This window comes from Eleutherodactylus coqui, chromosome 8 (genome assembly GCF_035609145.1).
Source record: "Eleutherodactylus coqui strain aEleCoq1 chromosome 8, aEleCoq1.hap1, whole genome shotgun sequence".
NCBI classification, from domain to species: Eukaryota; Metazoa; Chordata; class Amphibia; order Anura; family Eleutherodactylidae; genus Eleutherodactylus; species Eleutherodactylus coqui.
This window is the reverse complement of record NC_089844.1, coordinates 113,946,616-113,963,228: the sequence shown is the minus strand read 5'-3', so window position 1 is coordinate 113,963,228 and position 16,613 is coordinate 113,946,616. Positions and strand designations below refer to the sequence as shown.

General features: G+C 43.8%; 1 protein-coding gene across 1 annotated transcript in view; it reads right to left on the bottom strand.

Annotated features, from left to right (window-relative positions):
- The window catches only part of XYLT1 (xylosyltransferase 1), a 278,816-nt gene that overhangs the window by 242,419 nt on the left and 19,784 nt on the right, over positions 1 to 16,613 (bottom strand). The window lies entirely within an intron of this gene.

The following is a 16,613-nucleotide window of genomic DNA, read 5'->3' as shown; positions in this document are numbered from 1 at the left end:
GAAAATGTTGGCCATTTTGGATGATCAAAGACCTAACAGCTGTATATGTTGCCATTATCTTGACTTACATTTTGACGGAAATCATGTGACCACTTCTGCAACTCTGTTACTAGACTCCAACTGGGCATTAAGAGTTAAAGATTCAACGCCTACTAGTTTACTGGGTTAGGGCATCCAGAGTCTTTCAACTGCGGCAAATATTCAGTTGGCTGCCCTTACCCTATTCCTGGCTAGGACTACAAGCTCGTTGGCCTGCGCCTGGCACCCAGCAGCAGGGCATGTGTCCTACTAGCAGACCCCCCTCTATCTACACTTCTGAAGACATCTATAAGAGGTCTGTGTCTTTAAGAAGTGATTCCTAGATAACCTTACTAACTCGTAGTGTCACAATTAATTTAATATACATTACTGTTGGGTTTTCCTTCCCCGTAAGAGGATCAGTGAGTATTTTTTTAAAGGCGCAGTATAAAGAGGATTGTTTCTGTAAGCTTTTTATACATTATCTAACCGTACAACATCTAATTCACCATTTCTTTTCAAGCAAGCTTGGTTATCTTTGCTTCAATCCAAGCACTCGGGGCTGTGTTTAATCCCATCCTTCTGCAGCTGTATGATGTGAGAACCTATACTGTCTCAGCTGCCTCTCCATGTCGCGCCAGCTGATTGATGCCATGCTAAGCTGTTTCCTGACCCTGATCTAGCTTTGTATTAGACAGTCGCTGCTATAAGTCACGAGCAGTAGCGATGGATCTGGCTTCTCGTCCAACAAAAGCCGCTAGTTGGTCTTGTTCATAGCCCATTAAGATGCTTTTTTCCAAGCGGAGCACATGTGGACGGAATACTAATAGGATGTGAAACACAAGAAAGGTGACTGCTTTCTGTCATTCCATTTAATAGCGGAGAACTGCAACAATTCACTTCTGACAATGTTGTTCTGGGCGCTGCGAATGAGTCAATATTTGTTATTGTTCTTTGAAAAGATGATGGGGGGGTGCCTTGACACTCAACCAAAGCACCTCCAAATTCTTCACTCGTATGATGTGACATTGCTGATGCAAATGCAAAACATAAGAATGCTTTAATTGCCATAATTACACAATGGGCGTTTCACGCCGGCATCATATATACTGTATCTGGACTGCCGCTCAGATCCATAAGTGGAGGGGCACAATGCTTTACATCTGCTCCCATGCTTTCAATTAATATCAATCCAATTACCCACAACGCAATTTTTTTAAATCACTGTATTCCATTTGTTTTCCATAGTAACTGTACCATTCTGTGTACAGCAGAAAACAGCAAATACGGCTCTCATAATGTGCAATATATCTATCAACATATTCTCCCACCCTCAAGACGAACAGCCTTGGCAGTCTTAAAAGGGTGCAGCTGCTGAAAGTCTCAATAATATAACATGTATAATCTCATAAGTCATCTTCACCCTTTTAGCTTCCATGAACATCAAAGGATGAGGTCTTCCGCTTGGCTCGCTCACTATTAGCCGGAGTGGAGAGTCTCTACAAAGAGCCGCTCTCTCTTGAGAACATGGGAGAACTGGATGTAGCTGCCAGCAGGTAGGCTAGGTTCACATCTGCACTGGAAGCTCAGTTCAGAGCATCCTACGCAGATCCAGCATGAAAACCTGGCTGAAATAGTGTAGCAAGCTTTGCTATTTCATGGGCGAGATACCAAAAGACGGGCAGACCCCATTATGGTCAATGGGGTCTGTTCAGCACCGTTTGAGTGCAGAATATGCCAGATCCAGATTTTCCTTTGTTTGACTCCTAGGATGAAGTAGAACAATGGAAACCGAAAGTTCTAGTGTGCACCAAGCCTTGCCTGGTCATTGGGGGTTCCAAAAGTCCATGGGTTGGTTTATTGTCAGCAGAAGTATTGTGTCTAAAGATCCTTTTATAGGTGCTTTTATTCATTTTACACATTTTTATAGCGCATACATATTCACATTGGGGTTCACAGTCTACGTTTACCTATTAATATGTTTTTCGATAACCTTTATACCCAGATGAAACCCACACAAACTCCATGCAGGTGTTGCCCTTGGTGGGATTGAACCCAGGACCTCAGCACTGTGAGGCAATAGTGCTAACCACTGAGCCACCAAGCTGCAATTAGTTATTCCATATGGGTATTAAACTCAAGACTGTCTGAGGTGTAGTATGGATGGTGCAGATTTAATGCATGTGGTCTGGAATTGTGTAAAATTGCCTGAATTTTGGAATGGGGTACTAGATATAATTAAAAAATATATATTTTGTCAATATTAGTCTTAATCCAAAAACTTGTATAGAAGGTATTGTTGATAGGTATAATCTTTTGGCCATTCAGAGGGCATTGTAGCAGTCACGGAAGCTGATCACTGCCCATTGGATGTAGCCAGGGTCGACGCATGAAGGAGCCAAGATATGCATAATATATTAAGGACCATGTACCTCTTCATATATTAGTTGCATATGGCATTAGGACTCAGAAACCTTAAACATCGCCATTGGCTGGGGCCCCATCCATAGCGACCACAGGGTTGCCTGTATGTCTAATCCTTTAATAAAGGAGGAACGCCAATAAGATATGGTCAAAAGCAGAATGTAATATGTAAATACAAAGAAGACACTGACTGGTAGAATGGCATCTCCGCTTCACTGGCTTGTGAAATGGGAGAAGACAGTGCATTGAAAGGCTGCGTCAGGTAAATGAAAATTGTACACAAATGTCACTATGCATACATCAAGCATATCAGTAATAGTACAAAAATGTATCCCTCACAGGGTCTACACTGCCGGCATCTCCAATGAATATTCTTTCCTGCCTGCTTCTATTGCATGAATGTCCTTCCTTCCTTGTGTTTTGGCACACGCAGTTTTATGAGTGAATCAAGCTGCTGCTGCAATGAGATCAACATGGTGATTTAATGATGAAGACAGCAAGATGCAGATCAGGTTGTAAGAGCAGTATAAAAGGGTGGAAAGCGTAAATGTAAATGGAAGAATATATGTAAAAACAGGTCAGAAGCTTCTTGCATTACTGTGGATATGATGCATATCCGTAGAGTGCCCTAACACTAAAATAGAAGGTCTAATTGTGTCTCCTAAATTTCCTCCAGAATGCCAATCATCAGGCGATCAGCAAAATATGCCCCCACCCATCCACTTTGCTGGAAAGTCACATGACACACTAGCGCCTACCGCTCTACAAAACATGAAGAAAATCTTGGACTTAGAATCCAAAGTGGATGAAATACAATCCTTCTTGTTCCTTGGCTAGCATCTTGGAATGAAGGACATTTATTGGGGGCATTTGTCCCTATTGGTACAGGTACATCCAACAGTACAATGCTTTTTCCAGCATCACGATATATATAAAATTATCATGTTTACCAGAACGTATTGGTAATATCTTAAAGGTCAAATATATACACACTCAGTATAAACACTGGTAATACAAAAATGTAAAAAGAAAACATAAAATGGGAAAAATGGGGAATCTGACCCTAAGGGCTCATTCACACGGGCGTATTGTCAACGCAGATTACGCACGCCTATTTCCTGTGCATAACACACGGTGAATGGGGGTAATGAAAGTCAATAGACTTTCATTCTTCCATTCAAACCTACATTTGAACTGCGAGTAGACACTGTGTATAAAACGCAGGAGAAATAAATCGCAGCATGCGTTTCATATGCAGCCTTTGAAGGGCTATGTATTGAAACACTCCCCTCACAATTCCTGTGACTGGATAGAGCAGAGAATTTGGAGGAAAAAAAAAGTCACACTGCGCATGCCTGTGAGGTCAGAATCCCGGGCATGCGCAGTGCCAATCGCAGCCCGCACGCAATCTCTGAGGGCTCTCTGCCAGCAGAGCAAATGGGTTGCAATGAGTACAATGCTGCAAGATACTCACAGTGTTGTATGCATACACCTGTGTGAATGAGTCTTAACCCTTCTGATATGAGGAGATCCTACTTATAAGCAGAGCATTCATCCTGATCAGGGCAACCCTACATCAGAAACTTGGGGCGACCCCGACTTCCCTAGATGGTGACAGGGAATAGTGGTAAATGTTAGATGAAACTCAATGTATATAAAACCACTAAAGTACAGGGAGAAGATGTAGAAATACCCTATCACCAGCAGACTTATCTTAACTGAGATGCAGGTCAAGCTCAGAAGCCACCAACAATACCAGAAACACCTTCAGACTGAGAGTATAACCGTCGCCCTCTGTGAGGAGGAGCCGGGATAAATATACACAATATAAAGTGATTGGCTGGCTGAAATGCCAATCTCCCAACCAACCAATCTATCCATAAGCCAGCAGAGAAGAGCCACTGTTGGTTCTGAAAACGCATTGTTCTGTTAGATACATCATAGCCCGGCGTCCACCAGGATATCCATACACTCTCCTGATTCCAGCAACATCTTCTGATTAGGCATATTTCTGGTGGACTGACTAAACAATTTTGCATTTGGACAGCTTTGATATCCCGATCTATAAGTAGGCGTTCTGTCATCAGGCTCCCTCCATTTTTTTTGGACTCCTCATAATCATTTTCAGTAGATATTTTGGATCAATTGGTGTGGATCTCTCTAAGTGACAACAAGGACAAATGGTTGCTGTGCTTGGCCTTTTTGGCATTAAATAGACATGCATTACCTTAATTCCTGCATTATCTGGTACCAGAGATGTCTCAATATCAGGCACAAGGCATTGAGACAGTGGGAACTTTGAAAAAGATGATAAAGCGTGTGGCTCTACCCTATGTACCCCACCCAGCTCCTTCATTCTCATGATGTGTCGGGGTCCTAGAGTCAAACCTGCGCACATATTGATGGCATTTACTTATTATACTCCATCAAAAGTTTTGCTAAACTCTGTAGCTTCAATGCAACATGTGAGTACACCATTACTGAAATATAAACGGTCACAATCAGTTTTCATAAGTGGAAATGCCAAGTTCCAGAAGACTGAGATTTTCTAGGACTGCTTCAAGGTTTATCTATAGATTATAGTTATAGGTTTATCTATAACTGGTCACTGATGGGATGGATTACACAAGGGCATTGATAAGACGTCTCTAAAGTGTTAATCCATGCTTTAAACTTGGCTTCTGGGGTGCAGTACACCACTTCCACTGTCCTGTTGAACGACATGGGTGGCATCAATCCAATCAAGATTGGGAAGTCCTCCAGAGTAGGGTGGAACTACCATTATGACCAATATATGCAATGAGTTTTGAAGGTTGATTTTTTTTATTTTTTTATGTTTACTCTTTTCTAAGTGTCTTCCATCCTGTTTGGATTTACAAGTACAAGAAAGACTTTTCGGGTGGGGTGGGTGGGGAGTGTTAGGGGAGTGGATTAAGGGTGGTATAATGTTCTGTTTTGTAGGGTCTATTTTGTTTATATGTGTTGTGCTGTGTTTTCTGTACACCGAAGTGTGTGTTAAAAGAAAAAAAACGGAGGCAGCATATTTGTGTTGTTTCAACAAAAGTTTAATTAACAATTATCTGAATAGGGGAAGCAGCTCCCACCTTGAGCTTCTGAGCTGTCATATCACCATAACCAAAGAGGAAGTTCCTCTTGTGAAAATGAACCTGTGAGGAGCTTTAGGGCCACCAGACCAGGGGCATGCTATTATGCATCTGGGGTTTAGCTTTCTAATGATGCCTTTGTGACAACTAACCTTGACACTAGCTGAAAACAGGAGGTGAAACTCACTGGAGAGTTGCATGGTGCGCATGCACATATGAAGCTGGGGCCACTTGGCTTCACTGCACATTAATACACTGTTCTTGGCTTCTTATACAATGTGCATGCACCCAATGCCACCGCGGATAAGTCCCAAACTTATTAGAGATGCAGCGACATCGATTCCATGTGTATTGTGCATATGCAGCCAAGGATAGTACGCAGCATGCCCCGTTAAGCAAGATACACCATATTCAGCTTCATGTGCCCAATGCTGCTCTCCGGTAAGTTCTAACTTCTTTTCCTAGCTAATGCCAAAATAGCCGATTGTCACAGAGGTATTTTAGGAAAGCTAAACCCCAGATGCAGAATGACATGCTGGTGGTTTTGTGCCCCCAAATCTACTGACAGGTTGCTTTTAACATTGCTAGTTCTACAAAATATTTCTTCCCCGATACCCAAAAATGACGTCCTAGACAAGTTTTCAGCTTCGTCCTAAAGCTCAGAAGGGCTTAAAATAAATATAAGCCATTTTCTGTGGCTTCAGGTTCAGGACAGATATAAATATGAAAAATTCTAAACAGCCCAATAAATAAACGGCACAGAAAGCGTAGAAGCAATTTACTTGACAAAGGCCCAGAAAAATGATTGCAACATTTCTTATAATTGAAGATTTTCTCAAGATGTCACTGTTGAGCACCGCTGATGTCTTTTGGCAGCTCAGGGCCACTTGTGGATACTTTATGCCTAAAAAAAATGCGGAAAATAATCTACTGGCAACAAACAGTATTTATTCATCTTCTCAGATACGGTGGTGTTTAATTATCAGTGTATCAACACCTGAAGGAAATGACAGAATGCGAGGATATTAAAAGAAGTACGTCGTTATCACTTTAAAACTCTCAATTTACAGTCAGCGGAAATAGAAATTGATAAAATCTCAGCGCAGTGAGCAAAATACTTATTTTATCTCTCCATCTGCAGTAAAATGTATATCTGCAGCCCCAAAAAGTATATGAAACTAGCCTAGGGGGAGGAAAGAATCGTAAAGGGGGTATTCCCAAAATTGACTTTTATTATTACCCATCCATAGGATAGAGGATAAACTCTGGTCGGGGTGGTCTTTATAGATAGGTGATAAAAGTCATTCTTCTGACACCCCTTTAAGGGAAAACCCCCCAAAAAATGTTGACATAAGGTCTCAACTACAACAGTTTCTTCTTCATGAGAAGAATTTCGGTATTAGTGTATCTTGACGCCACCAGGAATTCCTGGTGGAGTCAAGATTGACGGGGGTGGGGGGTGTGACGCCCCCTCAACGTGATTGGCTGCAGCGCTTGTTATTCCTCAGGTCCTGCAAGGGCACTAAAATTATTTACAGAAGGCATAGAGGGGGTGCCGCGGCACCTTCCGCACAGTCCCTGGCGCAAGTGCGTTCCCCGGCTGGCCCATTGAAGGGATAGCACTTAGCTTCTCACCTGTCAGCGGGGGAGCGGCCGTAACAGATCATTGATGCGGCTGCCTTCACCTATCACAGAGGCGGTCGCCATTTTCTGATGTTTTTTCGGTGGAGCGGCTGTCCGGGGTCACACAGGCGGCAGCTGTCACCCACCAGAGAGGCAGTCGCCGTATTCTGAGCTGCGACCGGGGGAGCACCTGTAAGCCATCACAGAGCCGTCCGGCGCAAGACACAGCAGTCAGTCAGCTCCCGGCAGTGAGCACGCAGCTGGCGTCCCGTACGGAGGAGGCAGGGGATGGACAGCAGGGAGCCTTGAGGCGCCGCCCGGGCCGTAAGCATTCCTCAAATAACGCCCGGGCCGCAGCACACACAGGCAGCGGCACAGTGTGGATTTATTTGTGCGTGTCCTGCATGCAGAAATCAATCGACACTGTGCTGCTAGAACCTTAATATGTTGACCCTATTGGGAGCTAGGGGTGTGACAGGGGCGTTACTCCTGTCAAATCCCTAGCTTCCGGTGGCGTCAAGATACACTAATACCAAGAATTTCCTCATTGGTTATCTCTAATCAGTATTTTGCTTCCGGTCTTATAATTTAGGCAATACCAGATTATATCCCAATTCTATGATGGAATCAAGTGCCGAATTATCTGGATTAGTGGAACTTGATTGTAGTTACTAATTTCGAAAATACACGTCAAGTTAGTCCGGGCTCACACAAACGTGTTTGCCGGTGTGCCGCCAGCGTATCTCTTGCGCATGAGCATGCAGCAAGTACACAATGGCATGTGTATTTGCTGAGTGCTGACAATCCGTATACACTATCTTGACGTGTATGTGTGTGTAATAGGCGCCAAGATAGTGCATGACGCAATTTTTCTCGTGCGCGTATTTCATGTGGCTGGTGTGAGCTGCATAATTAAAGCCTAAGATTTTGCGTATTATGCATGGTAATGTGCAATAGGCATATGGTCATGTGAGCCCAGCTAAAATTGCGCTTGAGCATGGCTGCACCCTCTACCCATCTCTCGATGCACCCTGTATCTTTTGAAACAAGCTTCACATAGTTCTATATCACACTATATGCTACATTTGTTACATATATTTAGGACACTGCAGAAAAAAATAGGCACAACAGTATTAGGGCGAGCGTGACCCCCTTATCCTTGGGGGCGAGCACGATATCAGGCCAAGAAACTTGGCGCAATATTGTACTTGCCAATGTGCGCTTTACACGGCAATGTGAGGCGTTTTTGATTAAAAATTGCATCGCATCTGTGAAATTGCGATCCTCACATGCATGTTTCACGCGTGTGATAGCATCACAAGTGCTTCCCAATAACTTCAATGGGAAACATAACATCGCACTCGCATGGCATGTGAGTGCCAAGCAATGGCTTTTAAGGCTCCATGAAAAACAATGGGTGAGGCATCCCAGTGGAAAGCCCAAAAATGGAACATGCCTATACCACACTAACGATGGCATATGAGCTTGGCCAAGACTGATGTGCCGTTGTTGGTGCGGCCCACCATGGTGATGATGGAACGCATGACGTCTCCAGCTGGCGGAGCTGGAGATGTCATTAAGGATGGAAAGGTGTGATTTTTCAGACACTGAGGAGCCTGGACTGAAAACCTAATTTACATATGGCGTGGGAAAGACATAAAGGTTAATATCTGGGTTACGCAGAATAGAGATATAGATATCTATGGATTCCACTTAACTTCGAACATTGTACAGTATATTGGGTTTATAGCACAAAAAATAGATGACAGACTTCCCTTAATGTTATTGTAGAAACATCAGCAGGTCCCTTTTATTGGTCTTCATTTTCCCCGAGAGGAAACATACGGTACATATCACTTAATGAGATTTCCAATATCTGTTTATGCTTGTTCTTAGTGTCTGCTGCTTACTATGGTGCCTACTGCACACAATCTGAATTATAGGCATTACTCTTCATTATGAGGCATGGACTTCCCTAGAGATACAACAAGTGGCACAACAAATTCATTCAGAATAAGAGGCGCCAGGTTTTATGACTGTAACTACAAGAAGATAGATATCACAAAGCAATATAAAACTCCTGCTAATAAGGTAAAGGGGAACTCTAAGGCCACAGCGTTTACAGTATAAGGCAGGTGAATGAGATTTTCCTTTACATTTTATGGAAATCTGTATCAAATTCCAGGATATATTTCACTTTTGCTAATGATGATTGACAGGTCATCAGTAGATGATCAGTGGGGACCAGCTATTCAGATCACCACCAACCAGCTGATTCCCAGTGCCCATGTCAGTGGAGGAACTAGAAAGCATTGACCACAGCTCAGCAGTCTGGACTGGTATTGAGCACAGCTCCCATTGAATTCAATGGGTGCTGAACCTGCAGTACCAACTATGGTCAATGCTTGGTCAGTGCTTTCTGCTTCCTCCACTGACCCTACTGACAGTGGCATCAGGAATCAGCTGATCAGTGGGGATCCAAGCAGTTGGTCCTCGACAGTCATCTATTGTCAATCATCATTAGCCAAGATGGCATCCCCTGTTCGTATGCTCTATTAGGGCATAAGAACATGACAGAGAGGTATCCCCATCTTAGAACACCCTCTTAATGAAGTGTAGAGCAGCTCCCATCTGGGTGGACCCAAGTGCTGTCCTGTAATACTATATTTTCCCTGCAATGAAAATGTCTCGCTGACCGCGGCTTCTGCCAATTGTTGGCTGTTGGTGCTGAGAGAGGGACTCAAGGAAATCAAAAAAGGGTACTTTTTTTACACAGCTCAACTTTCAGTTGAAAAATTGCTCAAACGAGCAATTTTGACTGGTAGTCATCCCATGTAAAAGCAGGACCCAGCAAAAAAAATGCTTATTATTCACTAGTTCGTTTCAGTGAGCTGAAACAAATTGAATAATGAGCAACTTCTTGCTCAGTGTAAACAGGCAGTCATTCATCTATGAACAACTGCCTGTTCACAGGTATTGGAGGCGGGTGGGCGGAAGAGATCTCTGGCGAGCTGCATATATAGAACGACTATCGCGCCACTGTGAAAGCACAGGAGCGATAGTCTTTGGGACAACAGTTGGACACTTAAGTGTCCGACAGATGACCCATCCACAAGTTTTATAAAAGTTATATACCTTGCCATGATATCAATTCCATATAGAAAACATATATATATTTAAACATGGGAGGCTATGGTGATGGGAGTGATTCCATATAGTATGTATGAAATAGGAGGCATTGAATGGTAAGGTAGACCCATAGACTATTGCGAGTTCTGTATTACGGGTCCATATAGCTTGGAGGTCGTGCAGAGCCATGATAAGCCATGTATATGAGTCTAGAAGTCAGATAGAACTCTAGAGCACAATAACAGTATTGTCTGAGCTTTCTGTCTCTTACAATCGACTGGGTAAAACATTTCAGAGTAATCACTTCCCTCACCTTCCTGTCAGTTCTTCAATTTTACTTCATACACAATGCAAAAATAGAATTTCGATCACGTGCTGCCAAACAGCAAAAAGAGGAACAGGGTGTAATTCTCCTTTCCCGTCTCTTAGTACTTAAAAGGGGATTTACATGAGAGATTGGTAATTCTACTTTTATGCAGTATGACTCATAATAAGTAGATCAGCCAGAGAGATAGCCCCGTTTGGCTTCTTCCACGCCTGCATTATGGCTGCTTTGGGGTTTTCTTCTCTCTGCTCCAATTTTGGGGGAGAGAAACTGAAATACATTCTTTGTAAAAAAAATAAAATAAAATTGCGCCCCTAGAAGGAGTTGTTGCTTTGCTGCAAAACCTGTCATGCAGTTACATCTCAGGCAGATATACAAATGATTATAGGTAGAGATGAGTGAGCATACTCGCTAAGAGCAATTACTCAATCGAGCATTGCCCTTAGCGAGTACCTGCCAGCTCAGAAGGAAAGATTCGGCTGCCGGCGGTGGGCGGGAAGCGGCGGGGGAGAGCGGGGAGAAACGGAGGGGAGATCTCTCTCTCCCCCCCGCACCCCCTGCTCACTGCCGCAACTCACCTCTCACTCGAGCCGGCAGCCGAACCTTTTCTTCCGAGCGGGCAGGTACTCGCTAAGGACAATGCTCGATCGAGTCTTAGGGTCTTACGTTCAGATAGTTTTGATAAAGGAGGCTCAGTTCCCGTAGTAACCAATCAAATTGTTGCATTAACTTTCCAAATCTGATTAGTTGGCGTCGAGAAAACTTTTTACATTCCTTTGGCGACATAAAACACCAAAACGGCATAATAAATGTACACGACGTATATTCTCTATATCTTCTTGCCTCTAATTAACAACTTGATTTTCCGCCATTGCCTGTCTGGACATGAAAACACGATCAGCTTCCAAAATTACCCTCTCGAAAGACGGAGAGCGGCAGAAACACATCACAGAGCGGCATAAAAGGCCACACAAACAACAGAGGCGATAACACATCCAGCCACGCTATGATCTTCTCAGAGAGAGGTGATTAAAAGCTCGGACCATCTGTACATGATAGACAGACACGAAGAACCAAATGAGAGCGATTATACTAACACACGCACTTGGCAGGTGACAAAATTTGCGCTGTAAGTAATAATGTATCATTATCCGCACTCATCAAGGAATATTGTACTAATAACTCATGTAATCATCATCAAGTAATATGTAATAGTCAAGGAAGAGGAGCCGTCAGCAGAACACCCTGATCCTTCCCGCCATCGATGTAACAACCTTTATGTCCAAGGTCAGGGGCGTGCGGACAGATATGGCAGTGTAGCTCTAGTCGAAGGGCTCCTTCAGAAGGACGTATTCGCACACGTATTTGCATGCCCAAAATATATGCACACCACACAGAGAATACAACCTATCGAAGGCACATAAATGCTCTTCTTTGGGTGCAATTTGGTCACACGCAAAAAGATAGGACCTGCTCTTTAGGAGTGCGCAAATGTGCATGCAATACACAAGGGGATGCGCGAGACACTGCACAAATCCGATGCCTATTTATGTTGTGGATCCCCCATGTGGAATTCAACTCTTAAGATGCAAAGATTCAGTTCCCTAACTGTTCTGCAAGTGAAAATGCAGCCAAATCTACACCACTGAGGCCGTGAATCCCGCCCCCATATCGCGCTTCTCATCATGTGAATTCCCTAAGGAGGCATTTTTATGTCAAAACAACCTTGCAACATTCTGGGGATGTAGCGATTCAATGGGAGATCTGGCATCACGTGTATATAGCACGAGGTGCGATGCTGCCGCCGACCCAAGTGAAAACAATGGGCGCTGCGATGCGAGAGATAGCACAAGATAGAGCGTGCCGCGATTTGTTTTCTGCATAGCGGGGCCAGGCAGGAAAGCCGCACTCATGTGTATGACCCCATTCAAAAGAATGGGGTTCATATTTCTACCAGATTTGTACGTCTCACAATGCACAAATCTGGCACGATTTTCTCAACCGTGTGAAGGCAGCCTGATGTGGTGATTTGGCTACCATGGAATTCACGCAGAGTTTCTGCAGGGGTTTTTTGTGGAATGCCCACAGTGATTGCGCCATGTGAGAAGACGCCCTTAGGGTGCCTTCAACACTTGCGATCACGATATCACTGTGTTTTATTAAACAGATCCCTCACTATGAGGAAGGATGGCCTTAGGGTGGGTTCACACTTGGCATATACACAGCAGATTCTTCAGCCATGGATTTGTATGCAGAAAATCCATAACACATTCCAATAGCAGTAAAGCAGATGGAATACTAAGGGCAGCTTCAGACGGGCACATGCACAATTACTCTCACCACTATGGAGCGTATTATGTTTTCTTCTACATAGAAAAACTACGTGCGAAAAAGCTAGGCCAAGTCCTACCCTTTAGTTTCAACGCGGGAAAGTCCCGCTAGTCAAAACGAAACCATTGAAATCAATGGTTTTGTTTCGTCATGTTTTCCATCCGCCTGTTTAAGCCCTAAGATATATCATCCGTAGGGCTGATTCACACTTCTTTGTGTAAATTGGGCCCAAGGACCTTGGACAGCACACGGACACGCAGTCAGTGCATTGCATGTCCTACTTTTGTCTGTGATACGGACAAAAAAATGGACATGCTACGACTTTTTTAATGGACGTCCGTTCCGTGAAAAAACTGCATGAGTAAAAAAGCCCAATGGGTTTGAATTTAATAGGTGCACGGTCTATGTGCAGCCCGTTGCTGCACACAGATGCGTGAATAAGCCCATAGTCTGCAGCATAAACAGGCTGTGATGCAGATTTTAGAACACTAATGTGTCGGCTTATGCTGCGAATTTTTACCCCCTCCAATAAGTGGGGTAAAATTAGCAGCAAAATCCATTGCAAATTTGATGGAAGTGCGGACTTAACCATTCAGATGAAAGAGAAAAGGTCTGGAGGCCAAGCCAGGAGGCTATGGGGATAATGGGGTCACGAATGAAGGTGTTGAGAACATCCTTAAAATGTGTATCCACGACATAAGAAAGATATCAAGTCTGTGTAGGCAAATCCTAAAACAGCATTAGTAAGTAGTTTAACTAATCCTGAGCAGACATGAAAGACCAGTTATCCCTGTTTTCCGGCAGCGTATGTTCCAAATATAGAACATCAAACAGACAGTATCCATAAGAACGTATGTGTCTGATGAATGCTAATTATACAATTGCTCTGACACTTCAAAAAGAGGCCAATTGTTATATCAGCTGAGGATATCTCCATCCTCTAACGCCTGTACAATGCATATTCCCTCCGGGTTTTTCTACCACTGGAGCACTCAGCTAAATGGAGAAAAAATAAAAAAATATGATAACTGTAGCAATTTAGTAAATTGAAACAGGTTTGCAGGGCTGTTGTGTGCCGCCACGCTCCGCTCTTCAACTACTCACATGCATATGCTCATATACAGCTGCTGTGTTCTCTCCGCCGCATAAATATGCTCAGGATAGTTGGGAAATCTTAAATAGCCTTAGATGTTCTCCGAGAAAATCCATAAGAAGGCTACAAAGTTGCACACCGACTACCATAGGAGAGCCGTAGAGAACTTGACTTGCTCCAAGCTTTCTGTTTTACGACATGAACGCTGCTGCCGCTGTAAAATTGGGGAATTATTACTTAAAACAATTCCTGAATACATTCTCAATAAGTAGGGATGAGTGAACTGAAACAGACGGACATTCTAAAAGTTCAGTCAAGCCTTGGGTGGTTCGTCTCGGCTAAACCCACTAAAATGTGGCTCAGAGGATAGCACTGATGTCTTATAGTACTTGGGGTCCATGCTGGATGTTTATGTGGGCTTCTACAAACTCTATTCAGATATGATCCTTGGTCATATTTGAACCTAGGACCCAGTGGTGGAAGATAACACTGCTAACCACTGAGCCACACTGCTCATTCTTCCTCAGGAGCAGGAGAAAATATCTTCTGGAGCAGAAAGAAGAAGCACAGATGGTCAGTGGGACCCCAGTGCTGCAAGGATATAGAGCTAACATGCTTCTTCTACCTTCTTTCTCTGGAGGAGGAGGAGAAGGGGGAGGATCCTCTTCTGGAAGAATAAGAAACAGGGTGGCTACATGGTTAGCACAGTTGTCTTGCAGTACTGTGGTCCTATCTTCAAATCTGACCAAAATCTGTATGGAGTTTGTATGATTATCTGTAGAAACCCACACAATCATCCATGCAGATGTTTTCCTTTCTCAGATTTGAACCCTGGACCCCGGTGCAGCAGAGGGGGACAACCTTTATGGCTCTAAACCTTATACACCAGTTTTAATGGTATTGGTGAAGTTTGGTTCGATTTGGACAGAACACAATTTCAGTGAAGCCACCGAACTGAACCAAACCCTTTAAGGTCTTATGCACACGGCCATGATGGGCACCGCAAGCGTAATACCGCAGCGGAGTCCATCACGGCGCCCCCACAAAGACCCCATACTTACTTCCGGATCCGCTGCCCGAAGTCCCACATAGCGCTCCGCCGTGCATGCGCAGTACAGCACATGACGCGCCGGCGTTGTCATATGACGCACCAGCGGTGTCACATGACCCGCTATGCTACAGCGGAAGTATAGCGTGACGGGCAGCTTCCATTGACTACAATGGAAGCCGTCTGCGCGTGAACCGGCAGCAAATAGAACATACTGCGGGTAATTCCATGGTGCGGAATTCCACAGCATGTACATTGACCTATTGGGTTCAATAGAACCTAATAGCTGCAGTGAAACGCCGCGGATTTCCAGCCGTGTGCATTAGGCCTTAAAGTACGCTAAACACTACTCATATTTTATCCAACGATGAACTTACTCTTGTTATGCTATTATGAAAAATACTTTATTATTTCCTGACGACTTTGCCCCTTCCTTCTATTTTTACATACTAGACGTTCAACATCGAGCAGGAAGTGCCAAGAAGAAAGGAGACAGATACAATGTATGGCTGTCTGAGATAAAGTAGCACGCTCAACATACAGATGCAGCAGAGTGGAGTCTGCGACATCACAATGAGTCGTGCCAATTGCCAATGTGTTCTCTGCAGGATGAAAGACTAAACACTGCAGGACCAAGCTGGATGTACACGGTACTACTCATACATTATAATGGAGCAAAAAAATAGAATATTTAGCAGTATTGCTGGGAAAATATGCAGCTTCCATTGACAAATAACCTGTTGTGTATCCATGGATTACTTAATCACAATGGAAGCAGACATGCCGGGGCTCATTAATCAATATGCCATAACTTACAGATGTAGCAGAGCTACAGCACGTTTGTGCTTCATAATGGGTAGAGTTTACTACATGTCATAGTGACATGTCAAGAGCTTTAATTGGTGATGACCGGGTACTTCCACTGATCACTAAAACATAGGGGCAGAGGCACTCAGTCAAGCACTGTACCCCCTTCAGCTGCCATCGGACTCTATCAGCCCATATATCACTCCAGGAAGAGCCAAAGAGAGCTGATCAGGCACCATGCTTAGATGAGCGATTCTGCCCCTTCATTTTAGTGAAAGGTCAAACCGATATCCCTATGACATGTCAGACGTTTATCGATAGTTCCGTTACACTTTTAACACTATAGGGGGAACATTTTTATGCCAGCTTTCTGACAGCTTTTTTTCTTCTTCCCCAGTTTAAAAGTTGACAAGTTTCTCAAATGGCGCACAAAATTGATACGTTTGTTTCAACATGCCTAGAGATGTGGAGTCATTTTATAGATCAGCCAGCTACTAGAGGGCCATTGCAACAAACTGCAACTGCCGGCCCCATTGAAAGCAGTGGGTGTGTAGGCAACCCCCGCAATATGATTTTCGGGGAGGGGCTTGAAATATAAGCCCTTCCCTGAAAATCATCCTTAGCTGGTAATAAATAAATAAAATTATATAGTCACCTCTCCGTCGCTCAGATGTGACACTGCTGTCAAGCTCTTTCAGCAGGCGGGGATTT